We start from the raw sequence: 14,886 nt of genomic DNA on the forward strand, positions 1-14,886 counted from the left end.
TGCGACAATTCGTTAGGACAAACTGTTCGAAAGAATCGGTTTGCCCCAGATCATGAGAAACAACACGGTGCTTCCAAGGGCTTGACCTTGAGTCTGTGTCAAACTTGAGCTTTTTTCTCTTTTATGCTAAGGTGGCTATTTTTACTAAATCTTTGTTGCCTTCCAAATAGGTAAGGGATGGAAGAAAAACAGTGTTATAGTTTTTTAGTTTTACTGCTGATGATGAACACTGTATATGTGTTCGAAATATTCAGTTAAATAATTTTATACCTGTTCACTGTCAATTAAAAAGTTTCATCCTTATTTTGAACAGTTTTACTTTCGTCATGGAAAGGCAGTGTGGTCTCCGAAGTTATCTAGGTTAGGGGCCCGGTGAAATTGAATGTTAGGGCTCCCCATTGGAATTGGATGTTAGGGCCCAAAGTTGAATTGGATGCTTGGGCCCCCGTTGGAAATATTAGGGGACCATTGAGATTGGATGCTAGGACCCCCCCCCCCCCCCAATGGAAATGGTTGCTAGGGGTCCCTGTTGATATTAGATGCTAGGGGCCCTGGTGGAATTACTCGTTAGGTTTCTATGTCTTGACGGCTCCCTACTACCAGGCCCCTGAAGGGTTTTTCCTGCCCCTCGTAGGTCTTTGAACACTATGATGTAACAAGCAAAAGTAAACATTCCCTGTGACGTAAGAGACACCTGCATCTCTTAGAAAACATTCCTTATTTTTCTAGTCACTTTTTTTAAATATGTCCCCCACTGCTGCCGAAAACTGCATCACTACATGTGGTGGTCTGCCATCAAAAATTGAAAGTCCAGTCTTTCATAAAAATTGAATAGTCCCGTCTTTCATTCTAAAGATATATATGGTTGTATAAGTCTCCACTGAACCACTATAAATATTTTACTGCCACTGCGCTCGGTACTTTAAAGATACGAAGCTGCAGAACTCTGTTGATTCTGGTGCTTAAAAAGTCTGACAGTTTTGACAGCCACCCCCACCCTTCAGGTACAATTTTGTTTGAGCACGGACGTATACGAAAATTACAATCCAATCTTGTTAATTTTGGTCAGAAAAACTTAGAAATAAACCAAGGTACAAAATTAATCAGAAGACTGTTCTTAATAGATTGCTTGGTAAAATTCTAGTTAATTGACTTCTTGCTATCTCGGAAAGGGTTTAGGTTAGGGAAATGAAACTTTCAGGGATGGGTCTAAAGGCTAAAGTATGTCCCGGGAAGGTATTTTAAAGTACCCACCTCCACTCCTTCTCCCTCTATAGGGCCCTGAAATTTGCCTACATGACATGTACATATTGAAATTTTGACAAAACAATATTTCACCTTAATTTTCAGTTACTAGTTGATTTTTCTCTGCCTTAGTCCTGAAAATTCAATTCCTGCTATTTGAGTAAAATTTTATGCATTATTAATGTTTTTTTTTTCAAAATTTAGGAAATGTATTTGCATATCTTTTAAACCTTGTAAAATACTGAAGCTGAAAACAATTTTGTTGTATTTCAATTAAGCAGAAGATCTATCTTGCAAGGTTTCACTTTTATAACACACATATTTTTAAAGGTCATCAAAGGTCAAGGTCCTCCAGGGGGAGAAGGAGTGGAGGTAGTTACTTCAAAATACCCTCCCGGGACATGCTTTAGTCTGTAGATTCATCCCTGAAAGTTTCATTTTCCTAACCTAAACCCTTTCTGAGATAGCAAGAAGTCAATTTACTAGAATTTTACCGATTGTTTTAAAGCATTGCCGGCGTTTACCTTCTTCCCGGAAAATACATCCCCGCAGAAAATACCCCCTCAGAAATCAAACCCCCTCCCTCGGCTGGTTGGTTTCCAGTCACTTTCGACTTACAAAGGAAAACCCAAAATCGAACAGAAACTGCAATAAATAATCAAGTCAAACTTAAAACGAGCAGAACTTAACATGAGTGGGGCATGCAACCTCTAGACCAGAACATATTTACACTTTATGAAAACAAAATAAATTTTAAATATTTAACCTTTTTGACTTTAATAAAGAAAGAATTGTCAAGACTTTAAGGAATAAACATCAGTATACGTATTTTAAACGGACTATCCACGTGTTTTTTATTTTTTTTTTAGTAAAGTGTAAATTATGTTCTGGTCTTAAGAAGGCATGGGGGTCACAGCCCTACTCATGTTCATTTTTGAGCCCTACTTGTTTTGAGCTATTATGAAAGTGAAGAGTAACATTAAACCCCAAAATTAGCAGAATTTATTCCTGATAGGAGGGAAAATTCTTCTTCCTCATCTTCACCTCCATCACATGGTCACATAACCTTTGGAGGGTGCTTGTTACATCAGAAACTGAGAGTATAGTTTTTTTTTTAAGTCAAAAGTTACTGAAGACCAACCGGCCCTGAGGGGTATTTTCCAAGGGGGGATATTTTTCGGGTGGTATTTCCAACGGGCGAATATTTTTAGGGGGTTAACGCCTACCCTCGTTTAAAGATACAAAGTTATAGGGATATTTGTTGATTATAGGGCTTAAAAGGGGGCATGTTTTCAACAGACCTCTCAGGTTCAATTGCATAGGAGCAGACGCGTATACGACAATCCATACATTTTAATATAAGATTAAATCAGTCAAACGTTTTAATCCGCAAGCAGAAAAACTGAAAGAAACTTCGCAATTATTTTTATAATTAATATAATAAGACGTATAGGAAAACTAATATAAAGGGAAATTTAAAAATGCAACAAAAGGCGAATAATACGAAAAAGAATATTAGAAATTACAGTTCAAATAAAAACAATATTTTTTGAGGATATACGAGTACCAAGTAACCTCTCGACCTCTTGTGAGTACCTACTTTAAGGTTGAATTTTGTCCTGTTTAAGCAACTGCTGATACTAACTAAACCCATTTAAAGCTATTCACGAACAAAGCACACTAAGTCTATTTCAATAAACATACTTATATTATGTGCATTATTCTGTAATTGGTGTACATTTTCTATGTTCTTCAAGCATAATAAAAATTATTGATATTGTAGGCTATGTTTATAGTTAATACGATTTTTTTAAATTTTATAATTTTTTTCACTAGTTGCCCACAGCAGAAAGGCGCTACTCCCATCTTATCTTAAAATAAACTACAAATACATAAAAACATTAAACGCATTAAACAAATCATCACAATTTACAATATTTTTCTACATACACAATACAAATATATATAAACTTAAAAATAAATTACATTCACTCTCAAACCATTGGGCCTTGCATTATTGGACAGCTAAAACCATTGTCAATACGATTTGTTTAAACCGTATGTAAACATATGTAAGGGATCTGTTGGTTCTTTACAAGCATATCAAGTCTGCTTAGAGAGGGGAGGGAGTTAGTCTGCATGGTTTTACTGGTCAGGGAAGCCACCAAGAATTGTTCAGTAAAACTCTCGGGCCTCAGCCCTACACGAAGCCTATTCGGCATTTTGGGAAGTCAGATACAACGGAGTGTCAATATTTGACTTGTTTATCCCCTTCCTCATATTTTTAGCTAAAAACACAATTTCGCCACCTCTGCCATCAAAATCCTGCTGATTTCTCCGACAGCAAGGGGCAGGGGATTTTAAGATCCGCTTGGGTCCAAACCCCAAAGATCAGACAACTATTGAAAACACAGCACATTTCACTGAAAGAGAATTTATAGATTGAATAGTTTAGTGTGTTATGCATCCATCAACATAAAACAACTGGCAGATGCTCCCATCATAACACTCTCCCGTCTAACCTTGTTAAAAGCTCTTCTGCTCCCCTTCCAAGATATACCTACAAAGCTCTTCTGCTCCCCTTCCAAGATATACCTACAAAGTTTAAATCCATTTGTACAACCTGATTTCAGCCCAACCCGCGCTATAGGGGGTTCAATGTAGAGAATCACACCCATATAGGTTCACGTTTGTAAATTCTTTTGTTTACTTTTATAATTTAGGGGAATACCCCTACAAAAATGAACCATTCTAATGATAGTTGATTAGCCCATAGTCTTCTAAAAACAGTTCTTTGACAAGTATGGATTGAAAAATACTAAACCTTTTTCAAAGAAAGGATTTCATAATAATCTTTGTTTAAATTAAGAGAAAATAAAAGATCCGATAGCTAAGACCGATTCTTCCCTTGGGACAGCAAAACATGGGAAAGCGAAACACTGGTACGGATCAGCGCTAACCCACAATAAAAGTGAAATGAAAATTTTACGACAGAAATCCCCTCTTAAAATTAAATCACGTTACCTACAGGGAAGGTTGTGGAAAACTGGCAATTCAATTTCAAGTCAATGTGGATTTTAACCCCAAATCATTGGGTGCCAAATGAAGGGTGCCAAATCATTTTAGTGTATTAGGAATTATTTCTGTCGCTAATTATCGAAGACAGAGGAGATTAATCCGCAAGAAAACGATCCCGGTAAGATTCATTGTATTTGTCATTAGTAGGGCTGCTGAAAGAGTTTTGACCTCTATAGGAACAGGAATTATATAGGAATTATTTACAATATGAATTATTGCTGTAGCTAAATATCGAAGATAGAGGAGATTAATCCGCAAGAGAACAATCCCGGTGAGATTCATTGTATTTGTCATTAGGAGGCTGCTGAAAGAGAAATAGAATTTCAGTGGAAGGGTATGCACATTGACCTAAAAAGTTCAAACTGTGGTGAGTGGAGCATTTTGGAGTTTAACACTTCTTAGGAAACCAATAATATTTGTATGATGAACGACAAATGGATTATACAGAATCAAAATTGTGTCTTCAAACCTGCCTACAGGTTAAGTAGTTAGGGGAGGGGCTTTAGACCTACTCCCGTCCATGTTTTAAAGATGAAGCCCATATTTTGCATATTTTCACGTGACTCCATTTTCTACGGCTTAGAAGAATTTCAACCTCCCCCAGTAAGGGAATTAATTTTCTATGAGGCAGGGGTCAACTGCCACCTCTAGACCCCAGTTTGCAACCAAGCTGAAATTTGGTCTCTTCAAAAACTTGTCAAAAGTCAGATGAGCCTGCATAATTCAAGAATCCAGAAAAAAGGGTCAGTTTTCTTTAGTATATTTATGGCTTTACGGTACTGTATGGCTCATTTTTCACTGTCAGTTTCACTTGACTTGGCTCCACTTTGGCCCCACCAGGAGTTTGACAAAATTACGCCTCTGCCCACCGTACATTCCACGTCAGTAGGATCATTCCCGTACATTTTTCATTTGTAGGATCTCCACCCAGAAGACACCCGCAAAGATTGTGTAAATCCTTGCAGCAGTAATTGTAAACTTTTCTATCGAGTCCTATAAATTAAGATCAAGTTTGCAAAAATATAAAAATTTTTAGCGCGAAAAAAAAAGGAGATGTGGTTAGATTAAAAATTGAGGATGTGAGCTAGTGTCTACAGCCGCAGCCACAGCAGAATATAATGGAGGAGAAAGGGTTTGAATGTCAGGCATGACTATGCTTTGATTGTTTCTAAGCCCATCTTGGGCCAAACGAAAAGCAGAATGGGGTGGAAAGAGGTTACAAGGAAAGAATTAAAGGAGATCGGAACTTCATAAGCCGGAGCAACAAGTAAAAGTCAAAGAGCGGCAACTGGCGCTAGTGTCGATAAAAACCCTAAAGGCCGTTCTGTGACATTTGACATTTTTTCAGTGTAAAAATAAGAATAATTAATTTAATTTATGCAGTTAGTTTAGATTAGTTTAATAGTAGGTGTCTGATCTCAGTTCCTGCCAGAAAAACGATTAAAAACTTAAAAAATCGCCATGTGCCGCCAAACACTAGAAGGCGGTGATGGTTTTGTCGACAATAGCATCAGTTGCCACTCTTACAAGTTACCTATACTCTTTGAGCGGGAGTAAAAAGTGAAGCTATGGATAGACTGGAGTAAAAGAGAAGTGTATGCAAATATGTTGGCCTCAGGCGGGTTGTGGCTGTATTGAGTATTTTGTAGCATTATGTATAAAGCGTAGAATATAATATAGGTGTTTGTTACCGTGAATGTCCGAAATAGGTGAATGTTGACATTCACCAGTGAAATGTTCAAAATACCTTTTTTTCTCTTTGAATTTAGTCAGTGTTACCAGCCAACTTTTTCAGATTAATGCAACGTTTGATGACATAGCTTAAGTTTTTAACCCATTTCTGATATTTATAACCAAATTTAACCTAACCTAGCCTAAAACAAAACCTAACCTAAATTAACATGACCTATCCTAACTCTAACTGTTACCATGATAGCTTGCATAAGACTTAACAAACTGACTCGCAAAGCTAATTGAATCCAAGCAGAGAAAACGGATTTTGGACATTCACAGTAACATATATAATATAGTAAATATGGTATATAATATATTATATATTGTAGCATATTACATTAGTAGCATATTGTTTTTACTCTTTTAGATACGGCGTTCTAACTATTTTCATGATGTATCTCCTGAAAGCAGGGTAATGGAAAATTCCCAGTATCTGTTTGGTATAATATCACATAAAACCCATTTTTGAATACATTTGTAACACTGGTTCCCAATAGTACCAGATCAGATTTTTTTTTTCTGGTACATCAGAAACTTTCTATTTAAAAAGCCGTTTTCTGCAACTCATCCTTAGGAAACAGTGAAAATAGTCAAAAGCAGAAACGGAAAACAGCGAAAACAGTCAAAAGCAAAAACTAAAAACCGTGAAAACTGTCAGCGGTCTATTTTTTTACTGCGCAGATCAAAAAAATAAATGAGTTTCAACTTCAAAAGGTAAGCCCCGGGTTTTAGCAAATCAATGTGCTAAGATTTTATATGTTTTGATAGAAAACAATTTTTGCAAAAATCTGAGGACTCCGATCTTACTTCTTAGGCCGTTTTTTTTCGCAAATATCTTTATTCATTCTACTCTGATTAATGGTCTTGGGCTTCAATGACATTGTCATCAGAGTTCTCTCTGCAGTGTTTTATTTAGTAGTGAGCTTTAAGATCTTAACACTTTGATGGGGCAAAATAACGATAATCTAAGCAGATAACTTCGAAGACCACACTGCTTTTCCATGACGAAAGTATAAAAGCTGAAAAAAGGGATGAAACCTTTTAACCGACAGTGAACAGATATAAAATTTTTAACTGGATATTTCGAACACATATAGCAGTAAAACACCAGTAAACATCAGAGTTTTACTGCTGATGATGAACACTGTATATGTGTTCGAAATATCCAGTTAAAATTTTTTATATATGTTCACTGTCGATTAAAAGGTTTCATCCCTATTTTGAACTGTTATACTTTAATATAAGCAGAAAGAAGTAAGATCTTAGCACTGTGATGAGTCAAGACTCGGGTGTGTGAAGGTAATGTACCTGTCACTGTATATGTGCTCGAAATATCCAGTTAAATTTTTGTATATCTGTTCACTGTTTATTAAAAGGTTTCATCCCTATTTTAAACTGTTATACTTTAATCTAACCAGAAAGAAGTTAGATCTTAGCACTGTGATGAGTCAAGACTCGGGTGTGTGAAGGTAATGTACCTGTCACTGGTAGGCTATCGTTTCATTACCACAATCTCACTAGCCTTCTGTTATCTTTATCGGGTTTTTTAGCAGTTGCCGATAAATGATTCACTGAAAATACTTACTTTGGGGAGTTTAAAAATTAGAGGGTGATGAGTATAATTATTGACCAATTATACTTACAAAAGGAGTATTTACTAATAATAAGTCTTCTATAAACCAAAAAGACAGACTTTTTAGATTAATTCAAGGTTTGATGATGACAGGTTAGGTTCGATTAGGTTTGGTTGGGTTGATGAAGACAGGTTAGGTTTCCCATGCTCCAGATATCCTTTGAATTACTCTCAGTACAAATTATCCACCAGAAATATCTATTTACAATGTCATTCCTTGACAACCTTGTGGTAGCATCGTGAATGACACCATAACTAGAAATTCTTGAGGACTGCAGGCAGTCCCCACAGAGCAGGGCAAAATGAAAGATGGAGTTCAAGCTAGGTAATGTACCTGTCACTGGCGGGCTATCATTTCATCACGACAATCTCACTAGCATTATGTCATGTTTATCGGGAGTTTTTAGCAGTTGCAGATAAATGGTTCTCTGAAAATACTGACTTTGGGGCATTTAAAAATCAGAGGGTGACGAGTAAATTTATTGAGCAATTATACCTACAAAAGGAGTATTTCCTAATAATAAATCAGGCATAAACCAAAAAGACAGACAAAATTAGATGGCGACGTTGTTTGCAGTACATTTTTATGTTTTCAAAATTTCCAGTACGCATGATTTACAATGGTATATCTTTCTTGAATTTTAAAAAATGGAAGTGGAATTGCCATAATATAAAGTCAAAGTCATATTTATAGGTAGATGTCACCTAGTGCGTTGCCTTATCGTTGATGAGAAACTATTGTAAACACTGGCTTATTATTGCAGATCAAACAGTTTGTGGCAACAAGCTATAGTTAAGAAGCGACTAGGCACAATAGTAACCGAAACTAAAAAAAATCTATAACAATTATTACACCAAAAGAACTAACTTTTTATGCTGATTCTAAATATTTAAAAATAATTAAGCTTAATGTTACTCATCAAAAACTACAAGCCTGAGAATATTTGCATTATTTTAAAAAAAGGGAAAAACACCCCCAAATAGTCAAGCCATATAAATGAAGATCACCCCATCAGATTCAGCTAATTAGAGAGCCCTTCTATAGAGGCGACGAGCACCTCTAATAAACTTATCAATAATAAGCCATATCATTGACTTAGGTACCTTTCCAGTATTTTCTTGAATTTATAGAATTAGCATGGATTTCGATTTGCTTTAGTTTGTTCTTAATACAATTGTTTCTTTCTAATTTTCTCTCGAATACTTAAAATTAGCATCGACTTCGGATCCAAAGATGATCCTAAAAACGTGGATTTTGTATTTTCTGCCAGCAGAAAGATCATGGATCCGTGCTTTTTTTTCCAACGGGCGATCGTATTTAGCCAACGGTCCTATAAGATTGAAAAAGGGCGCAGTCATATGGAAATTAAAACTTCAAGTGCCATTTTTAAGAAACCAAAAATTTGGAGGTCAACTAGCCCCCGTCCATGCCCCTTTTCTCCCCAAAGACATCCGATCAAAATTTGAGATTGACATTCTATTCAGCAGAGTTGTAAGGTCCAATAACTATTTTCCGGGGGATAACATGACCATCCCTTTAGGCCTGGTGAAATAGACGTAAGTTATGCAATTTTCCCATTGTTTACACAAAGTATTCGTTATTGAGAAATATATGAAGAATTTTAGCGAAGATTTTACGTGTGAAGGGAAACTAGGGGGAAATTTTTCTACGGGATGTTATACACGGGAGAGGGGGAGGAGGCTTAATGGCATGACTGGTAAAACGGTCACATATTGAATAAAAGAACATGTTTTGACTTTTTTCAACTAAGTAAGGAGCAACATTATGCTTAAAGCGAGTAGAAATTATTACATATATGAGGAGAACTGTTCCTTTCTCATCTATCGCTCTTTACGCTAAAGTTTGACTTTTGTCTCAATTCTTTAAGGACGACTCCTGATAAACAGAGGCCGTTGAATTCCAATGAAAATTATCTGTAAAGATCTTTAGGAAAAGGAAGAGCAAAACTATTGGGATGGTGTAGCTCAAAACAGTTGGCTGCTCAAAACAGCCTGGGTTAAAACAGTTGGCTGTTCAAAACAGCCAGGGTTGAAACAGTTGGCTGTTCAAAACATCCAGGGTTAAAACAATTGGCTGTTCAAAACAGCCAGGGTTAAAACAGTTGGCTGTCCAAAACAGCCAGGGTTAAAACAATTGGCTGTTCAAAACAGCCAGGGTTAAAACAGTTGGCTGTTCAAAACAGCCAGGGTTAAAACAGTTGGCTGTTCAAAACAGCCACCAGGGTTAGAACAGTTGGCTGTTTAAAACACCCAGGGTTAAAACAGTTGGCTATTCAAAACAGCCAGGGTTAGAACAGTTGGCTGTTCAAAACAGCCAGGATTAAAACAGTTGGTTGTTCAAAACAGCCCGGGTTAAAACAGTTGGCCGTTCAAAACAGCCAGGGTTAAAACAGTTTGCTGTTCAAAACAGCCAGGGTTAAAACAGTTGGCTGTTCAAAACAGACAGGGTTAAAACAGTTGGCTGCTCAAAACAGCCAGCGTTAAAACAGTTGACTGCTCAAAACAGCCAACGTTAAAACAGTTGGCTGTTCAAAACTGCTAACGTTAAAATAGTTGGCTGTTCAAAAGAGCCAGCGTTTTAGAATAATTTTATTTATACAAGCAATCATAGTTTAATATAAAATTCTAAATAAATGGCGCTAGTTCTTACAACGAAACAAGAAAAAGAAAAAAAAAACACGAGACTGTAACTTATTAAATGGTGATATGTAAAAAGGAACAAACGAATTGGCGAAACAGTTTGTTCTTGGAGTAGGCAATTCCAGCCTCAATTGGTTAGCTGACCTGCTAAGCAGTTTTTCACTGCTAAGAAGAAATTGGCCAAACTTGCAGATCAAACCCAAACGACTTTAGAGAAGAGACGGTAGTTATAGGACAGATAATGCCGAGTCATAACATACATATGCGTCTGAAAGAATAACTTTAAAGGCTCTTTTTTGTAGTGACAAGTTGATCCCTTAGATAACTGGTGTTGCTGACTTGAGGTCCCCAAAGCATGCTTGAGAATTGGTCGGATGTATGTAAGATAAGCCGTCTTAAGTTGGGACACAGAAAAACCGAAGTGATGTAGTAAGATAAGGCACCATTTTCCATTGGTACCATTTACCATTGGCACCATTTACCATAGGCACCATTTACCATTAACCATTTACTATAGGCACCATTTACCATTGGCAAGCATCACACCATTTGCCTTTTTAGTATTTGTATCAACATAAGTATTAAACGAGCAATCAACGCTAAATCTAACACCGAGAATTACAGCCGAAGATACACTAGGATACGGTGGAGGAGGACCCACAAAGTCCCTCTTAAGAGGATTAAAGCGAAGGATTTTGGTTTTTCCTTCGTTGATTTGAAGGCATTTGATAGTACATTGGTCTTTAAAGTTGCTCATTATTGCATCACGTAATTGGGAAACTGCCTCAGAGTTATGAATGAGATATTTCAGAAGAACTGACAAGTCGTCTAAGTACTTAAGCCTGTCCTTAAAATCAGAAAGGACAAAGTTTTATAACAGCTAAAAACAAAAGCACTGGAAGTTTTGTGCCTTGTGAAGCGCCACACGTGAGTTCAGCCCATTCGGAGTTGATGTCTCCAGGGAAAAGGCAGTAGACGCACTGCAAACGGTCTTGCAAAAAATCGATCACTAAAAGGAGAATATGCTTGCGTGCATCCATTGCGGGTAAATTTGTCACATCTTTGAAATGGCGAATAAGGTCAAAGACTTTTCGGTAATCCATTTGGAGAAGATTAGCAATCGCACTTCCTCGGTCAAGCCAATGGACAATAGGGTGATACATTTTCACTAAGTAAACAGTCGTGCTGCTTCCTTTCAAGCATATGTACTTATATGGGTCAAGAGAAGGAGAAACCTGTGACAACAGCGCGCGGTATATAAACGTTTCTGCCACCTCCGACAGGTTCGGGGCTATTGAGATAGGTCGGAGTTAGTCGCAAGAATTGGGACCCTTCACTTTGAGTATGACGCGAACGTACATTCTTTTCCAAGTGCTAGGGAACACTTGCTCTTAGAAAAACTGGTTAATAATGGAGAAAAGTGGATTAACATCCACTTTACAACTGAAAAACAATTTTCAAGGAAGCTCACCAAAGTAGGACGCACAGTTCCTTTTCAGCTTCTGAAGTTCTTTATAAACAGCAAACTCGGAAACTTCATCTACATCATCAATCTCTGCTTCATTTATGAGAGACTCGATTTCTGAACTGGTGATTAACAAAAAGATGGTACAGATGCCAACAAAAAAGAGCTCACTTCTGAAGCCGATAACAAGGTTCCACCTTCTTTCACTCTTAAGTCACTGGGTGTCGCTTTACCGGGAAGTCTTTTTACTGACAAATGCCATTTGTGTGGATCTATCGTAAGTAAGGGCATAATTTCGTCCCTCACATATTGTCTCTCTGCTCGCCAGTTCTGTTTGACAATATGGTTCCGCAACTTGGCTGAAGCAACTGAATTGCCATTGCTGTGAAGGCGGCAGCGAGTCCTAATTAAGTCCTTGAGGTTGCTTGAGATCCATGGTTTATCAGTATCTGTAACGGTATTGCCTTAAGTCGGTAAACAAGCATGTGACGTCTCCTGAAGTAGGCTATTTAGCTCACTGACTTTGACGTTGATGTCCAGCTCGGAGCAAACATCATCAAATTCGTAGTTGCCGATCCGGCGACCAAACACAGAATTTGAATTTCTTATTAGTGGTCCTATAGCGATTTCGACTCGTTTGGTTTTGGGAAATGGTGAATTCGCTTCCCAAAAAATTATGAAAGTTATCGGAATTCTGGAGGGGTCCTAGGGACCGCGGTGCATCATAGAAGTCTGTAAGGCCTGTCAAAATCAAATCAAGAATGATAGCACTCTGATGGGTCGGTATTGCAACAATTTGCTGCAAATCCAAGATACTGGAAACCCACTGCTTGTTTGGTTAAATTCACCAGCAATCACAAAGGCAGGAGAGGCATAGTTTTGGCGCATTTTGTCTACAAAAAACTGTATGTGCTCAATAAGTTCTTTCCTGTTTCTGGTACTTTCAGGGTAATAGACCAAAGCGATTATTAGACACGAGATTCTTCTTGATAAATGTGTTGGTTTGCATTCCGTCCACGATATCTCATCGTCGGAGTCAATTGGATCGCTTGCCAGCTGTGACGGTAGATCGTCGCAAAAGTAAAGTTCTACGCCAACTCCACGGTGATTCAGACCACGGTCGCGACGAGTATTAAAGTAGTCAGTCTAGCCTTTAAATGGGCGCTGATTCAGTAGTAATGTCCCACCATTCACTTATTATTGCGATTGAGCCGTTCTTCTGTTTGATGACAACTTCGAGCTCGTCGATTTTATTGTTCAAGGAACGCGCGTTACAAACACCGAGGACGTAGAGCAGGCGGGGTTTTGTCACAGTCGCTAACCACAACCGGTTCACTACACCAAGGAGTGAGCACAGACGTTTCATGAGCAGGAAAGCCATTCACTGGTACTAGGCAACTTGGTCTACGCGACATGGCTTTAGTCTCGGTCCTAAATGAAATTAACACTGGCTTTTCATCCCCTTTTTGAGTCCACCTCCACGTTTGCCACGATGAGAGCGTTTGATAGAGGTTGTGGCTATGTTAGAGCCATCTAGCGGTGCTTTTAGAAGCCCAAATTGCAGCAAGCTACAACATGTAGACGGCGCCACCACCAAGCGAGGTGAATAAAGTTCAAATAGGGTGATCTTCTCGTATTGAATTTGCATGAAAAAATCACTAAGAAAAGTTAGGAACACTTAGTCTTTGTTTACTTGCACTATCACTGCAGGAAACTCGGGAAAAACTAGCACAAAACAAGCTAAACTGAGATGACGAAGGTCAGCTACTTCATACCACTCACAGCACCATCCCCAAATAAAGATGAATAATGCCAAGATGAATCGCCGACTCAAAAGTTTCGCCATCTACCAAAAGCTTTTTGACGACGAGTATAACGTTCTGAATATCCATTGCGACTTAAGATAGTAACTTTGACATTTATATGTTGGATCTCTCTGCAGTCCTCAGAATGATATCCAAAATTATCCAGGAGGAATATAAGAAATTTTCCGCGTGGGAATTTTCAGAAAGGGGGGGGGGGTATTTTCCGCGGGCGGAATTTTCCGGGAAAAATCATAACCACCAAGAATTTTTAGTATGTAGAATCGGTCGGCTCCATGCAGAGCCACAGGGTCAAAAACCCCCAACACCCCCCTCTCCACACTTTGTATATAAAGAGACATTCCGTTTATCTTGACTCTTGATCATATAGGGTTCTTTAGGGAAATCATACATGACTAAATGTTAACCATCAAAATTTTGTTGAATTAATTAAAGTTTATTTGAAATTTATTAAACTGTACAATTTCAACAATTTCAAATCAGGAGTTTTGAAACTTAATGAAAGTTAGCTTTACGGTAAGAATGCAACCTAAAAATATAGAATTTAGTCTTGCACAGAACATTCAGCTGCATTACTACAACTCTACTGCTACTACAACCACCTTTAGAATGAATAGGTCCATCCCTACAGATGACAACCTGACAGCTCCCTATCCACAGCGGTTAATGTTACCTCATAAGTTAAGTAAGAGCAAAGGGTTGCGCAATAATCCGTTTTGAGCAACTTTCAGACCAAATTCTTGTATTTTCACACAAACCACTTGGGATGTTTTATGCAGAAGGTTTGGAACGAAGGCGAAGTTATTTTTCCCCACCTAACATTCCCACTCACCCCCTCCCGAATCACCGTAAACACACGAAGAAAAATTCTATTCTTAGTCCTGTGGTGTCTACCCATGACAGGTATAGGATGTCTTTTATACCCTATTTGTCTAGCGGTAGAATGTAGTGGTACAGGTAATGGGGTATGACATGTTTTGTCTCTTTATTTATTTATGTTTTTTTTTAATCTCAATTCCTCTTTGTATTAGAGGCAATGAACTTGTGGCCGACAAATTATTTTTCCTGAATGTAAGACTTCAGAATGTGACATAACAGTGTGACTTAAGAGTGTGACAATAAGACTAAGACAGTATTTTATGTCGCTACTGACTATGGCTCTGTAGCTATTGTGGCGTGACTCTGTAAGCTCAGCCAGAGTTGAACCAGCCTTAAATGGTTACCCGGAAAAATATGGGGAAGGTAAA

The 14,886-nt window shown here is 37.9% G+C and overlaps 2 protein-coding genes across 2 annotated transcripts in view; one reads left to right on the forward strand and one right to left on the reverse strand.

Moving 5' to 3' along the window:
- LOC136040382 (RING-box protein 2-like) overlaps positions 1-14,886 on the reverse strand; it is a 97,174-nt gene that overhangs the window by 26,323 nt on the left and 55,965 nt on the right. The gene's annotated exons all lie outside the window — the stretch shown is intronic.
- LOC136040381 (facilitated trehalose transporter Tret1-2 homolog) overlaps positions 1-14,886 on the forward strand; it is a 44,921-nt gene that overhangs the window by 1,453 nt on the left and 28,582 nt on the right. The window lies entirely within an intron of this gene.

This window comes from Artemia franciscana, chromosome 20 (genome assembly GCF_032884065.1).
Source record: "Artemia franciscana chromosome 20, ASM3288406v1, whole genome shotgun sequence".
Taxonomy (NCBI): domain Eukaryota; kingdom Metazoa; phylum Arthropoda; class Branchiopoda; order Anostraca; family Artemiidae; genus Artemia; species Artemia franciscana.